The following is a 13,552-nucleotide window of genomic DNA, read 5'->3' as shown; positions in this document are numbered from 1 at the left end:
CGGCTCTATTTCTGTGAGGTTGTTTGGAGAGCGGCAGCGAGATCAAAATAAGCCAGATAACAAAAGGCCCCCGCCAGCCGGCCCCTGGCTTTCTGGAGCACTGCGCACAGGCACAAAGACCTGGAGGTGCGTCCTCTGCCGCTCAGCCTCAGATCTGGCCCTGCAGCCCTCCTCTGCTTTGAAGGGCCAAGCATCTCTTTCAAGTAGCTCTTACTGCACAAGGGACAGGGCAGGGTGGAGGGATTTGCCTGAGGATGGGGTCCAGGGGCCTCTTTTTTAGTGGGAACCATTGCTGAGAAGCTTCCCTGGCTCTGCCAATCCCTTCTAAGCCTCCCCAGGCCGCAGACCTGTCTTTCCTCAGTGACAAACAGCCCCCTTGGGCTTGGTGGCACGGATAAAGAAGCTTGTGGGTGGTGAAGGAGGGAGAGGCTGTACCCCACAAATCTCGGCCGTGGACATCCACCCAGAAGCTTCAGGCCATCTTCCGGAGCCTCCGCTCAGAAGAAAGGTAAACACGGCCATTTGTCACTGACTTATCATAAGAACTGCGGTAGCAGCTGTTCCCCTTAATTAATACACCATTGACTTTGAGTCTCTCTCTCTCTCTCTCTCTCTCTCTCACACACACACACACACACACACAAATCCCTGCGTTGAGGCAGGCCTATGGACTTCAAATCTATTATCCTGTTGGCCTCCACCAAAGGGAAGGGGTGGTCAGACAGTAACTCAGCTCCAAACAGGCCTCCTGGGGCAGTCAGGCCAGCTTCTCCACCCTGTCCCCAGAGAAAGCTCTAGAGACAAGGAGAGAATCTGGACAGAGGGGCTTGTGGTGCACCAGGGAAAAGAGACAGAGGGGATGAGTGGGGGAGGGGGGGAGCATGCCACCTGGGGCTTGAACAGTGGGGGGCAGGCTGGCACTAAGCATCCTCAGGAACGGCTCTGTCCCTTATTGGCTGGGACCTCAGGCAGATCAATCACTTTATCCCTGTACCAAGGGACGTCATTGAGAAAGAAATGGTAAAATTAGCCAATACATGATAGCATCATGACATGCTCCTAGTGAGCCATAGCCCACTGTGGGGCCATGACACCCCACACGGTAGTTGCTATTATTATCCCCTTTATAGGGGCTGGGGGAAACTGAGGCACGGGTTGGACGGGCAAGTAGCAGAGCTGCAGTTTGAATCCAGGCACACCAGCCCAGAGCCTGTGTCCTCAGCCCTGCTCTCTTCCCTTCTCCAAAGAAAGCAATGGGAGCCACTCACAATTTTTTGAGCTGTACTGGGTTTGCCAGAACAGTAAAACTATGCTAGTACCTCAGAAAGGCTCTGGGAGGCTCCTCCGACGTGCCCACATGCCTGCCCCCATTATGCTTTCTGGCCACACAGCTTGCTGCCCTGGCCCTGCCTGGGGGCCCACGGCTGCCGCCAAGCCTCCACATTTGCTGTTCCACCCAGTCTGCTCTTCCTCCAGGGCGCCAGGCGGCTCTCTCCTCCTCTCCTGGAGTGGGGGCTTGGAGCAGATGGGCCAAGATTTCTAAAGGAAGTGACAGGATGTTTTCTCCTGCCAAGAGTTGGGGCATCCAGGGCTGAGGCCTCAGAACCTCAAGGGCGAACCCCTCAACCCGGCAGCAGCAGTGTGCTGAGACTGTTAGCTACCGTGGAGGGATTGCCTCCTGCAGGTACCAGGCTGCAGGTGGGGACAATCCAGAGCAGGGACTTGGGAGCAGAGGACCTGAACAAGCTCTGAGAAGCGAGGGGAACAGAGGTATCGCTGGTGATTACAGCCCAATTTCTGAGCCACTTCTGTTTAGGAAGGAGACAAGGGAAAGTACAGCAATTTTCTTCAATGAAAACAGGCAACAGAATTCCCTTTGCCTCCTTCCCCTTGCAATTAAGCCCTTCTCTGCAAATGAAATGATTTGGTTTTCATGGGGACTAATTTAAGCACACTGGAAGGGCCGCTGAACTTTCTGATTGCAAACACCAGCATGTGCAAAACAGACTCCCCAGCAGTGGCAGGCTGGCGAGGTGGGCCCTGCCACCAGCCCGGGCTTCAAGCGGTAAGGTGGGCTAAGTCCTGGGGTGTGAGTCCAGCTCCACCCCCGCATCGGTGACACTCTCTGCGTGGCTGCTGCCATTGCCTTCTCCAGCCCCCATATCACAGGTGAGGGAGCTAGACTGGAGCCTGAGTGGTGGTGGGGTGATTGAGAAGCCTCTGACCCAGCTGGTGATGGCAATGAACTGAACACGCCGCCCCTCCCATCATCAAGAGGGGGCATCTACCTCTTCTTGAATCCAGGTGGGGTCTGCGACGGCTTTAACGGAAGGGAAATGGTTAGGGGGACACTGGCCAGGGCCAGCCCAAGGCCTGACCACTTCCGCTTTCATCCCTGGGGCCCAGAGCCACCACATAAAGTGGCCCAGCTGTCCTGCTGGACAGAGCTTGTGGGGGACAGCTGCCCGCCTGCCCCCAGCTGTTCCAGCGTCCCTGGCTGGCACCCTGGACGCGTGAGTGTGTCCCACGAGAGCAGGGATAAGCTGTTCCCACCCAGCACTGCCCACATGGCAGAGTCATGAATGCATACATGGTTGCTGTGTTAAGCCACTAAGTCCATATTATTACCATTATAACTTTTTAATTTGAAATAGTTGAAGATCCACAAGAAGATGCAAAAAGAGTACAGAGACTTCTCGGGTACCCTTCACCCAGCTCCCCCCAGTGATAATGTCCCACATAATTGTGCCCGATTGTCAAAACCAGGATGTTGACCTTGATCCCATAATACTAACTCATGCACAGACCTGATTTAGGCACTGTGTGTGTGTGTGTGTGTGTGTGTGTAGTTTATGAAATTTTGTCACACAGAACCACTAAGTTTTGGGGTGGTATGTGAAAAGTAATGGATAACTAATCCAGGCATGGACAAAACCTCCCAGGAGTGTGTATGACACAGTACCTCAGGTGGGAAGTAGAAGAACATCCCACACTAGACTCAGAATGAGCATCCGAGTGGTATGACAGGAACTCACGACGGGTCTGTGGGATAGGAGCAGCCAGTATGCAGAGACATCACGAAGGCCGTTTGCCAGAATTCCTGGCACTAGAAAAGCTCAGAACTGCCTCAGTCCCTTTGCAATGAGGCACAGCCACATGACTTGCTTTGGTCAGTGATATGTTGAATGGAAGTGACAAATGGCGCGTGGAGGCGGAAAGCCTACGAGCTAGCACGTGATCTGTGATCTCTTTCCTTTTGCCGGAGTGTGGTGCTCCCACTCCCAAGGCCTGGGACCCAAAGCCATGGTGGCCTGGACCGAATCCCCAGCTGACCTGCAATGCAGCGATGTGAGCAAGAAATCAATGCACGTTGGTAGAAGCCGCTACCAAGAACCTGGGCTGGTTTATTACCAACCTCAGCTCCCTGACCCAGGTAACCATCTTCTACCACCTTCGATGCAGGAAGAACGAACAGCTCCCATCGCAGGAGGGGAGCTAGAGGAATATTCCTGAGTCTTCCGTGGTCTAACATGCAGTGCCTGGAGGCTGGGGCATGGCCTAGAAGATTCTGGAAGGTCTGTCTAGGCCCTGCGATCTTTTTCATTCCATTTAGGCAATGTCTGCCAGGTTCTGCAGGGAAGATCTGGATATTTCCAAGCTGGCTATCCCTGCTATGCGATTTCCTCAAAGAGAAGGTCTGGGGTCCCCCGAAGAGAAGGATCAGAGAAACAGCGCGCAGCAGGTACACTGGCAAGAAAGAGCTCTCACCCCAAGCAGTCGTGCTGACTTCACCATCAGCAGCCGCAGCCAAGAGGGGGAAGAGCTACACATCCAGACGCTGCGTCTGGTGTGTCTAGCGGCAATGGGAGGGATGCACAGCTGGCCGGGAGAGCCAAGGTCCATGCTGGCTCACCAGCCTCGCCTTAAGCTTGAAGGAAGGGGCCAGTGGGGTCTTGCCGTGGCAAAGGCTCTTTAAACAGCTGCTGATGGAGGCGAGGACATGTGGACGTCCCCAGAGCATCCCATCCACCGCAGGGACACGTGCATAGCAAGTGGCTGCGAGTGACAAACCCTCTATGGGATACAGGTGCCCAGGATCCCCACCGGGATCCAGGTGACTGGACAGGGCTGACAAGCCTCAGCCAGAAAAGAAAGGGGAAAGCGCATCTGTGTGTGTGTGTGTGTGTGTGTGTACACACGTGCCTGCGCACGCCTGTGCTCCAGCCACCCAATGCAGGGGAGGGGGCTTCCTCTGAGACAAACACGCTCCATGTACTTTATCAAATCTGCAGATGCCACACAGCTGGGGGGGATGATGGCAAATACACCAGATGACAGAGCTGGGATCTAAAGGGAAGTTGACAGGCCGGAGCGATGGGGTGGATCTAACAAGATGAAACTTAACAGGAACGAACGTGTTTATTTTGTTTTATTTATCTATTTGTGCCCTGCCTCCATGCGCAGAGGAATGGGGGAGGGACAGTGGCTCATGGGAGGAGGGAAGTGTAACTATGGCACGCAGGGCCACAGAGCTGACTGCACAGACCTGGGGGCCCCGGGGGAAGGGGGTGGGGACCGAACTCCAGTGTGGGCTTGGGGGTCCAGGATTGATGGTCAGTTCCACAGTCAGCAATGGGGGCCGTGGGTCTGTGGCTGCATCAATAAAGGCATAGCATCCAGGTTGAGGAGAGTAGTGAGGACTGGGGAGCTTGAGTCTGAAGTCCGGGATGGTCAGGCTGTCCTGTTGGGCAGGGGCCTTTCAGGCAGCTCAAACCCAGCCTCCTTCCACGCCATCCACCTGGGATCAGGTCCCCACATCCACCTCTCTTTAAAATAAAAAAAAAGTTTTTTTAATTTATTTGAGAGAGAGCATGAGTGGATGGGAGGGGCAGAGGGAGAAGGAGAAGTAGGGAACCTGACATGGGGCTCGATCCCAAAACCCGGGGATCATGATCTGAGCTGAAGGCAGACACTCAACCGACTGAGCCACCCAGGCACCCCTGTCTTTCCTTTCCTATGGCCAGGACACCCCTAGGGCAGCCTCTTCCTTCAAACTCTTCAGCAAATAAAATGGTCTCACTCCAAACATCATCAGGGGAAGGGTTAGGGGGATTCTGAGGCTTTGAGAGTGGAAGCCTCAGAGAGACAAAGCTCAGCTCTGTAGGAGAAAGAAGGTCCTCACTATTTTGAGCCTTGGGCTGCCTGGAAAGGTAGTGAGCCTCATGTCACTGGAGGTATGTAAGCAGAGGCTGCCTTAGCACTCAGCAGATATGCTAGCATGGAATGAATGGATGGAACTAGAGTATTCTGAAAGTGTTGTCCTATCTTGAGATGCTTTTGGTTAAAGTTTGATGAGTTTTTCACCCATGGGAATCCTTCTGAAAGCAGGGCTGTTCCTTGTGGTCTCAACAGTGAGACTGGAAAATGGAAGGAGCTTAAGGTAGCAGCCAGAGAGGAGAGTGCCTGAGCATGATCGAGGGCACTGAGGCCATGGAAGATGGCCAGAGGTCGTCAAAGGAAGGGGGAGAATCCAGACCCTTGGTAACTAGAGTGTCCTGTGTCCCACTCCCACACCTGTGCAGCTTCTCACCCTGCAAGGGCTGGCTAAACTGAGGAAGCCTCTCCATGCCCCCTCCCAGCTCCTTGTCCTTTGAGGGGCCAGGAATTCTGCACCCCCAGCCCTGCCCTGAAGCACTGACCCCAACAGAACCTCATGTACCAGGCAGGGAGAGGCCATCCCCATTGCCACCAACCCTGCCGTCCTGCCAAGGGTCCATATGAGACCAGGCCCAGGCAGGCCTCCCAAATGTGTACTCCTGAGGTCCGGCCAGGCACCAAGTAGGTCCTTGACTAAATCTGGCCTAGAGGGGAGAGGAGCTGTAGGAACAGACCCCTGACTATGTCACCACAGACTCACCCACATCATAGACACGGGCTCCCTATCTCCTTCCCTCCCCTCCCCTCCTCTCACTGTGAGAAGATGCCTAGGGAAGAAGTCTCCTTCCTTACTCCTTTGCTGTCCAGGAGGGCTTCTGGAGGAGGAGTGAATCTACTTCAGGTTCTTGGGGGAAGGAGGGAGCTTATGTGGGAGAGCAGGGCTTTGTGGAAAAACAACAACAAGATGGAGCCAAGTGGGAGGTGGGGTGAGCTGGGGAGATCCCTGGCTGGCAAGGGCATGGGCTCTGGATTTGAAACCCAGGTTCTGTAACTGCTTGGCTTTGTGACCCACTTAGGAGACATGCTTCCTCTGGACCTCAGGTTTCCTATCTATATAATGGGGATGACACAGGTACCAACCTCACAGGTGTTGGATGGGTTAAATGACATGTTGCACTGAGCCTGGATGCGGATAGTGCATGATGATGAGAATTTACCCACGGCATGTTACTATAAGTAAACAGATGGCTGCCACCAAGTATTCAGACTTCGGCTAACACAAAGAACTTTCCTAAGAAACAAAGCACCTCTGCCTGGAACAGGCTCCTGCATGAGGTGGTGAGCCCCCTGTCTCTGGGAGCATTCAAACACTAGGGCTCTGTGGAGGGATACCTGTGCAGGGAGGGGTGTGTGGAGATGGCCAGCAGGGGTCAGCAACACAGCAGGACAGAGGGAGGTATGGCCAGTAAACTTCCCTACCCCCCCACACCCCCAGCTCTCTGGGGATAGTAGTGACAACTGGCTCAGGCTGCCTTGCTTCCAGGCAGACAGGATCCACAGGACCTGGCCCAGGCTGTGGCGTGTCCTGCAGGGTCAGGCCAGAGTCCTGACACCCAGCGGGGCTGGGCTGGGGTGATGGGAAAGGCAAGCTCTGAGACTGCCAGTGAGGGGCCCTGCAGCTGAGGTCTGAGCCGATTGGGGAGGTCAGAACACAGTGCTGGCACCCCAGGATCTGAAACTCTAAGTACAGGCCTTCAGAAGGGTCCCTCGGGTGGTCAGAGCTGGGGCCTTCTTCCCTTCTGATCTCCACAGCAAGGGCTGACAGGGTCCGTACTGAGCCCTCCCTTAGCTCCACCAGGGGCCTCCCAGGACCAGGAGACTGAGGATGAGGAGATGGGCCGGGAGGGCCAGGGACTCAGCCGTGTCCCCAGACCCTGCCCCAACTGGTACAGCCAGAGATCCCTACAGATGGTGCTGCTTGGGGCACCTGGGTGGCTCAGTGGGTTAAGTGTCTGAATTCTGGATTTTGGCTCATATCACGATCTTGGGGTTGTGAGATGGAGCCCTGGCTTACATTCAGCAGGGAGTCTGCTTGGGATTCTCCCTCTTCCTCCAACCCTTCCCCAAAATAAATAAATAAATACAGCTTTTATTTTATTTTTTTTTAAATTTTTTTATTTTTTTCAGCATAACAGTATTCATTATTTTTGCACCACACCCAGTGCTCCATGCAATCCGTGCCCTCTACAATACCCACCACCTGGTGCCCCCAACCTCCCACCCCCCACCCCTTCAAAATTCTCAGATCGTTTTTCAGAGTCCATAGTCTCTCATGGTTCACCTCCCCTTCCAATTTCCCTCAACTCCCTTCTCCTCTCCATCTCCCCTTGTCCTCCATGCTATTTGTTATGCTCCACAAATAAGTGAAACCATATGATAATTGACTCTCTCTGTTTGACTTATTTCACTCAGCATAATCTCTTCCAGTCCCGTCCATGTTGCTACAAAACTTGGGTATTCATCCTTTTTTTTTTTTTTTTTTTTTTTTTTTTTTACAGCTTTATAAACATATATTTTTATCCCCAGGGGTACAGGTCTGCGTAAATACAGCTTTTAAAAGAAAAAAAAAAAGATGGCACTTCTCCCTCTTCCCACTCCTGACTCCCAGAGTGGCAGGGAGGGTGTGCCAGGGCACGTGGGAAAGGGACAGGCTGAAGGCAGGAGCAGAAAGTGGATTTTCCCCTGGTGGGGGCCATTCAGAGCCAGAGGGAGCTACTAATCCCCACCCCCACCCCCAAATGCTCTGGCAAGTGATGGAGAAAGTGACTTGACCAAAGGTGTCTAGGAGGGAGCCTGGGGCAGCAGGGTGGTTCTGGGGACACAGGGAAGCTTCCCTGACAAAATCAAACCAAAGCTAAAACAAATAAAACCTCTCCTAAGAGGAAGAGGTCTGAAATTCCACCATTAAAGATTCATTCCTTTAGCTTAACACTTTGTCTTTTTTAAAAATGCAGACCTATCAGAGCCTCACCTACAAGCAGGTTTGTCAGAGGAAAGAAAAGGGAAAATGCAGAGTATCCCCTATGAAGAAACACCGTGAGGAGGCCAGCGGGGAGAGCAGCAGTGGGGGACACTGTGAGGAGGTCAGTGGAGATGGCAGCAGCCGGGGCAGATTTCTCAGGATTTACTTCACCTGCTACACAGCTTTGGCCAAGGGCCAGCTCTAAAGGCACCTGCATGGGAAGGAAGCTGAGTCTCCTGGTGCTGTTCCTGTGTTCAGGGAGTGAGACTGGACAGAACAGACTCCCAACACGCCAACCAAAGACACCATTCACACATGCACCCCGCCCTCACCCCGGTACGTGGAAACATGTGTACTTGGGCACTTCTGAGAGACTCCACAGGCAAACATGACCCCGACTCCCATCACCACTCCCACCCTCCAGGTTCTGTACCTGACTTGGAATCCAGAAACCAAGAAGACTCTGGGCCCAGACCACTCCCCACCCACCCCCACTCCCTGCCCAGCACCTCTCCAGGGTGGTCACGGGGAGCTGTATCCCCACCTGGAGTTACTTTCTGGTTTGGGCTCAAAGCTCTCAGCCAGTGAATATTTACGGAGAGTTTGCAGGAAGCTGCGGAAATATGCTTGTGACATCTGAGAGGCGCAGCGAAGAACCCATTCGAGGAACCCATTACCAAGGGTGAGTTTTCCACAATCACAGGGCCCTGGGACCTCCCTCGGTGCCCCTCCGGTCCTCCCTGCCCTCTCCAAGCTCAGCCAGATTCCCCTGCACTGAAACTCCTGCCCCATGGCTATTTCTTTGTGGGCTTCAGCAGGGAAGTGGGGAGGAGGGAAGGGAGTGGGGCAGGGGGAGGGCCAACTTTAGTGCACTGGGCCAATATACTGGACTCCTTTTCCTTCTTTTTTCTTTTTTAATTGTGGTGAAACATCCTCCCCTTCCTTTAAAGTAAGTTCAATTTTTACAAAAATAACCCAGGGGAATCATTTTTTAAGTCAAATAGTGTTTCACAGATATAGTACATAACATGTGTCCCATGAATGAATAAATGAATGAATGAATGAATGAATGAATTGAATGAATGAATAAGGAGCCCCTCCTGATATCTCTCCAGCTCCTTATGACAGGGTCACCCAGAGAAAGTGGCAGGGAGCAGTCACATCTTGCTTCACAGGGAAGGAAACTGAGGCCCGGGCTGCCCTGAATCTTGTTGGATAAAATGCAGCACCCCGGGGATTTGCCTAAGGTCCAATTCAGTTTGGGTCTAGACCCAAGCCCACCCCTGCTCTGGCTGCCAGTGGGCCCGGGGCTGCCTTCCCCGGCCTTGCCCTAGGGCCCCTGTGGCCGCCCAGCCTGGGAAGGTGGACTGGCTTCTCACATTGCAGGTCTAATTTTATCCGCTTCTTCAGAAGGGCCGGACCAGGCGCCAGAGGACGCAAGGCCAGAGGGCCAGAGCTCTGGTGGCTAGGCTGGTCCAGGGCTGCAAGGGCCTCCTTTAGCCCCAGAACTTGAGGGCCAGGCTTCTAACCTGGTCTTCCCTAGAGGGGGCAGGCAGTGGGGGGCCGACCGGCTGAAAAGGAGGTGAGAGAGAATGCTTGCTGGGCCCTGCAGGAGCCATCTGGCCAGGTCCTCACTGCATCTCACCTGGATCATCGCTGTACCCCCAGAACCCCAGTGCCTCCCAGGAGCAAGGAGAAGTGCCCTGAGTCATGAGCCAGGGCCTCAGTCTCCTCATCCCTGAAATGGGGATATAATGGTGCTTCCTTCTCAGCGTGACTGGAGGCTTAACTAAGTTGAGAGAATTCGTGTCTACAACAGTGCCTGGAACCTAACAAGGGCTTCCCACGTACCCGCTGAAGTTGCTGTTCCAGACCTCATGATTTGAGCCCCTTCCCTCCCCCACCAGACCACCAGCCTCCCCCGGAGCTCCCAGGTCCTTCCAGGCCCCCTCAATGTCTGCACCAGCTTCTGGGGTTTTCTCCCGGGGCAGAGAAGGGGACACAGGGAGTGGCCTGCCCAGAGGACAAACTCCCTGACTGCCAACGCCCCTGGGCCCTGCCTGTATAGGGACCTGGGGACGGCTGCCAGGGGATGGGGCGGGGGCAGACCAAGGACAGATTGCCGTTCCAGCCCTGCTTGCCCGACTCAGCAGAAAGCCGGGCCGGTGGTAATGGGCTGGCGGCCCCCGGCTGCAACCAACTTCATTTTCTGTCACAATTAAATGATCGCTCGAGTTTGCTCACGCTCACTTATTCAATTACCTCCGCGGCCCTGAAGGACTCACAGAGAAACAGCCGTAAATAACCCGCATCAGCTGCCCCCCCAGGCCGTCATCCCTGCGCGTCAGTTACCTGCCTGGGCCGGACTTGCCTGGGAGCACAGGGCCATCACTGTGCGCAGCCCTGTCCCCTGAGTCAGTCCTCCTCAGCTGCCCCACCCGCATCTGGAAGCGAGCCCTGGCCGCAGAGCTGGGAGATCTGGTCCCTCGTGGCTCTGGCTGCCCAGCTGTGCACCTCTGGGGGGCCGCATCCTCTGGCAGGCCTCTGGCTCCTCATCTGTGAAATGACAGAACATTCTGTGGGAGCTGGGAGTGTTGCCCTTGCAAAAAGCTGTGGACTTGGCTTCGCGGTCAGAACGTGTGCAGGGTCAAGGCAGGGTCGAGGGTGAGACAAGGTGTCTTCCCTACCTGCCTCACCCTCACCTCCACTCCAGGCTTCCAGAAATTCCCTGCTCTTCTAGTCTGCAGGCCTTTGTGGATGCTACCGCCCTTGCTGTTCCCTTCCTTCACTTTCCGGCCTGGGGACTCTCGGCCCCCTTTAAGGTCCAGCTCAGATGCCACATCCCCGGCGGGCCGGAGGTCTGTCCCCCCACGGCTAGCGTGTTGACGTCTCCCTCCTCAGGCTCCCACAGCATGCTACGTGCCTCTGTGGTTCCTATAGGTTCTACATTTGGGAGACAGTCCCAGGATCAAATATCCTGGGCCACCGTCCCCATAACCATGTCAGGGCATGAATCTTAATTTGGGAAGGGTAGCCACTGTGGTGTCCCTCCCTGACAGTCCCATCTGCGTGAGGCCTTGCTGGCCACTTATAATGGCACAAATAGCCAGTATCGCGGAGGCCTGGGGTCACACACTGTGCTAAATGGTTTTCACTGGCATTTTGTCATTACAGTATTATATTCACCCTAAGAAAATTAATCCGGCTTTAAAGAGGAGGAAATGGAGGCTCAGTAAGGGTAAGATGCTGGTCCAACATCACATCACCGCGTAACAGCAGGGTGGGGACTCCACACCCACAAGCCAGGCTCTGTGCCCGCCTCTCCCTGGTGGGGGAGGGAGAACTAGCAGTCTCAGGACGTGGGTTCAAGTGTGGCTCTTCCACTGGCCTCCACACGGCTCCAGGCCTCCCTCTAACTCTTCCCTGCTGTGAAATGAAAAGATGGTAACAGGTGGCTTCTGAGGGACCCTCCAGCTCCGATGTTCTGGAATTCTGTTTCTTTCTGTAAAGCACGGCTCAGACTAGCGGGACCCACAAAGCTGGAATGGTGGGTTCGTCTCCTGGGGAATGTTCTGGAGCAGAGCCCTGCCAGTGGCCCTGCCCGTGGGCCGGGAAGGCAGGTGGCAGCCTGTTCTGTCAAGGACGGCAGCTCCTGAGTCTAGTGGTGGGAGCAAAGTCTTCTGGGCATTTGTGAGCAGGGCAGGGTCCTTCCTCTGGTGGCCTCTGATGGTGGCTACTGTTACCGTGACTGTGTGGGGACAGAGGAGCCTCGCACTGTGGTACTGACAGCTGGAACCAGGCTCTCTGTGACACACGTCGGCGGCTTCTCCTGGGAGCTGTCTGGGGAAGGCGCCCTCTCCGCGCCTCAGCCAGACATGAGCTGGGGTACTCGGCCAGTAAGCCCAGGCCGCAGGGAAATCCAGTCCCAGGCCGGGGTCCCCAGATGTGTCCACACATGCGCCCAGAAGAGCCAACACCTCACTTCTGCCACCTCCCATGCCCAGGGCTGGCCCGTGGGCTTGACTGGGCAAGTGGAGGGATCACCTTCGGCTTTCCCCTAGGGTGTGGGGCTGTGTCCTTGCATCAGCATGTGTCTGGGGGGCTGTCTGGGGAGTGAAATAGTCGTTAGGAATGGGGACCTTGGGTTCAAGTCTCTGCTCTGCCACTGAATAGCTGTGTGACCAGAGGCCTCTCTGAGCCTCCGTTTCTCCCCTGTAGAGAGAGAGTAATAGAGGCCCCTCCCTCACAGGGCTCTTGTGAGAATCTTGTGTGTGTGTGTGTGTGTGTGTGTGTGTGTGTGTGTGTGTGTGTGTGTGTATAAAGAACAGGGGGCCACAAAATACGTCAATATTAACTGCCCCCATGGAATGATAACGCTGTGGGGATCTGTGGCGGCTCCCTTGGAGCCCCCCACGATGCTGAGCCAGCACCCTGACCCCCCAGGTCCTGGCTGGCGTCTTGGGGGCTCCTGATGCTTCTCCCGAGCTGGTTGATGACACGCCCACTGCTTCTTAGACAAGGGAGTCCACTGGACATACAGAGGGTGTCCTGCCTGCCCAACTGTGTACTGTCTCCTCAGATTCCGGGCTTCCAGGAGGCAGGAGGAGGTCAGTAAGGGGGAAGTGGCTGCCATGGCCGGCGCCCCTCCCCCCCAGAGGGGTCTCTGAGCATCAGCCATTTGGGAGTCCAGCACAGGTCCAGGCAGGCTCTGGGACGGGATCCTAATGCCCAGGCTAGAAGTTCCCAGGTGGGGCCACTTGCTGGGCGCTGGGTTGGGCCAGCTCGCAAGCAATCCTCTGCGAGTGGCCAGACGCCAGCCTTGAGCCCTCCACCGATGCCAAGGGGCCTCGCTCTATGTGTGCTGTATCCTGGGCTTTCCAGGGAATGGGGTGGCCGCTGATGTGGGGGGCCCAGTTCACCGTCATCTGGGGAGGCTCTGGATGACTGGTGGGCAGGTGAGACCAACGTGTCAACCACGAAAGAAGCTAAGGGCCTCCATGCCAGCCGCCTTGCTCTGGGATTCCCTTCAAGGCACCCAGGGCCTGGGTGAGGCCCCCCGGCGCCCAGGTTTCTGGGCAGAAGCTCATAGCCCTGCCCTCCCCAGGGCTCCCATTCCCAAAAGCCCACTAACGAGGACATACTTGTTCAGCCCAATGCGCTCTACCACCTCGAGACCCTCACGCACCCACATGAGGCCTGAACACAGCAGAGTAGAACAGGAAGTACCAGCAGAAACAGAAAAGGTGACAAGACAATGTGAGAGAAAAAAGGAAAACCAGAGACAGAAAAGGCCAGGACAGCACAGGAAATAACCCACAGAAAGGCAAAAGGAGGAAGAAAGGAGATGGTGGAGGGAATTGCAAGATTGAGGTA

The sequence above is a fragment of the Lutra lutra genome, chromosome 6, assembly GCF_902655055.1.
Source record: "Lutra lutra chromosome 6, mLutLut1.2, whole genome shotgun sequence".
NCBI classification, from domain to species: domain Eukaryota; kingdom Metazoa; phylum Chordata; class Mammalia; order Carnivora; family Mustelidae; genus Lutra; species Lutra lutra.
Note: the sequence above shows the minus strand (reverse complement) of the source record.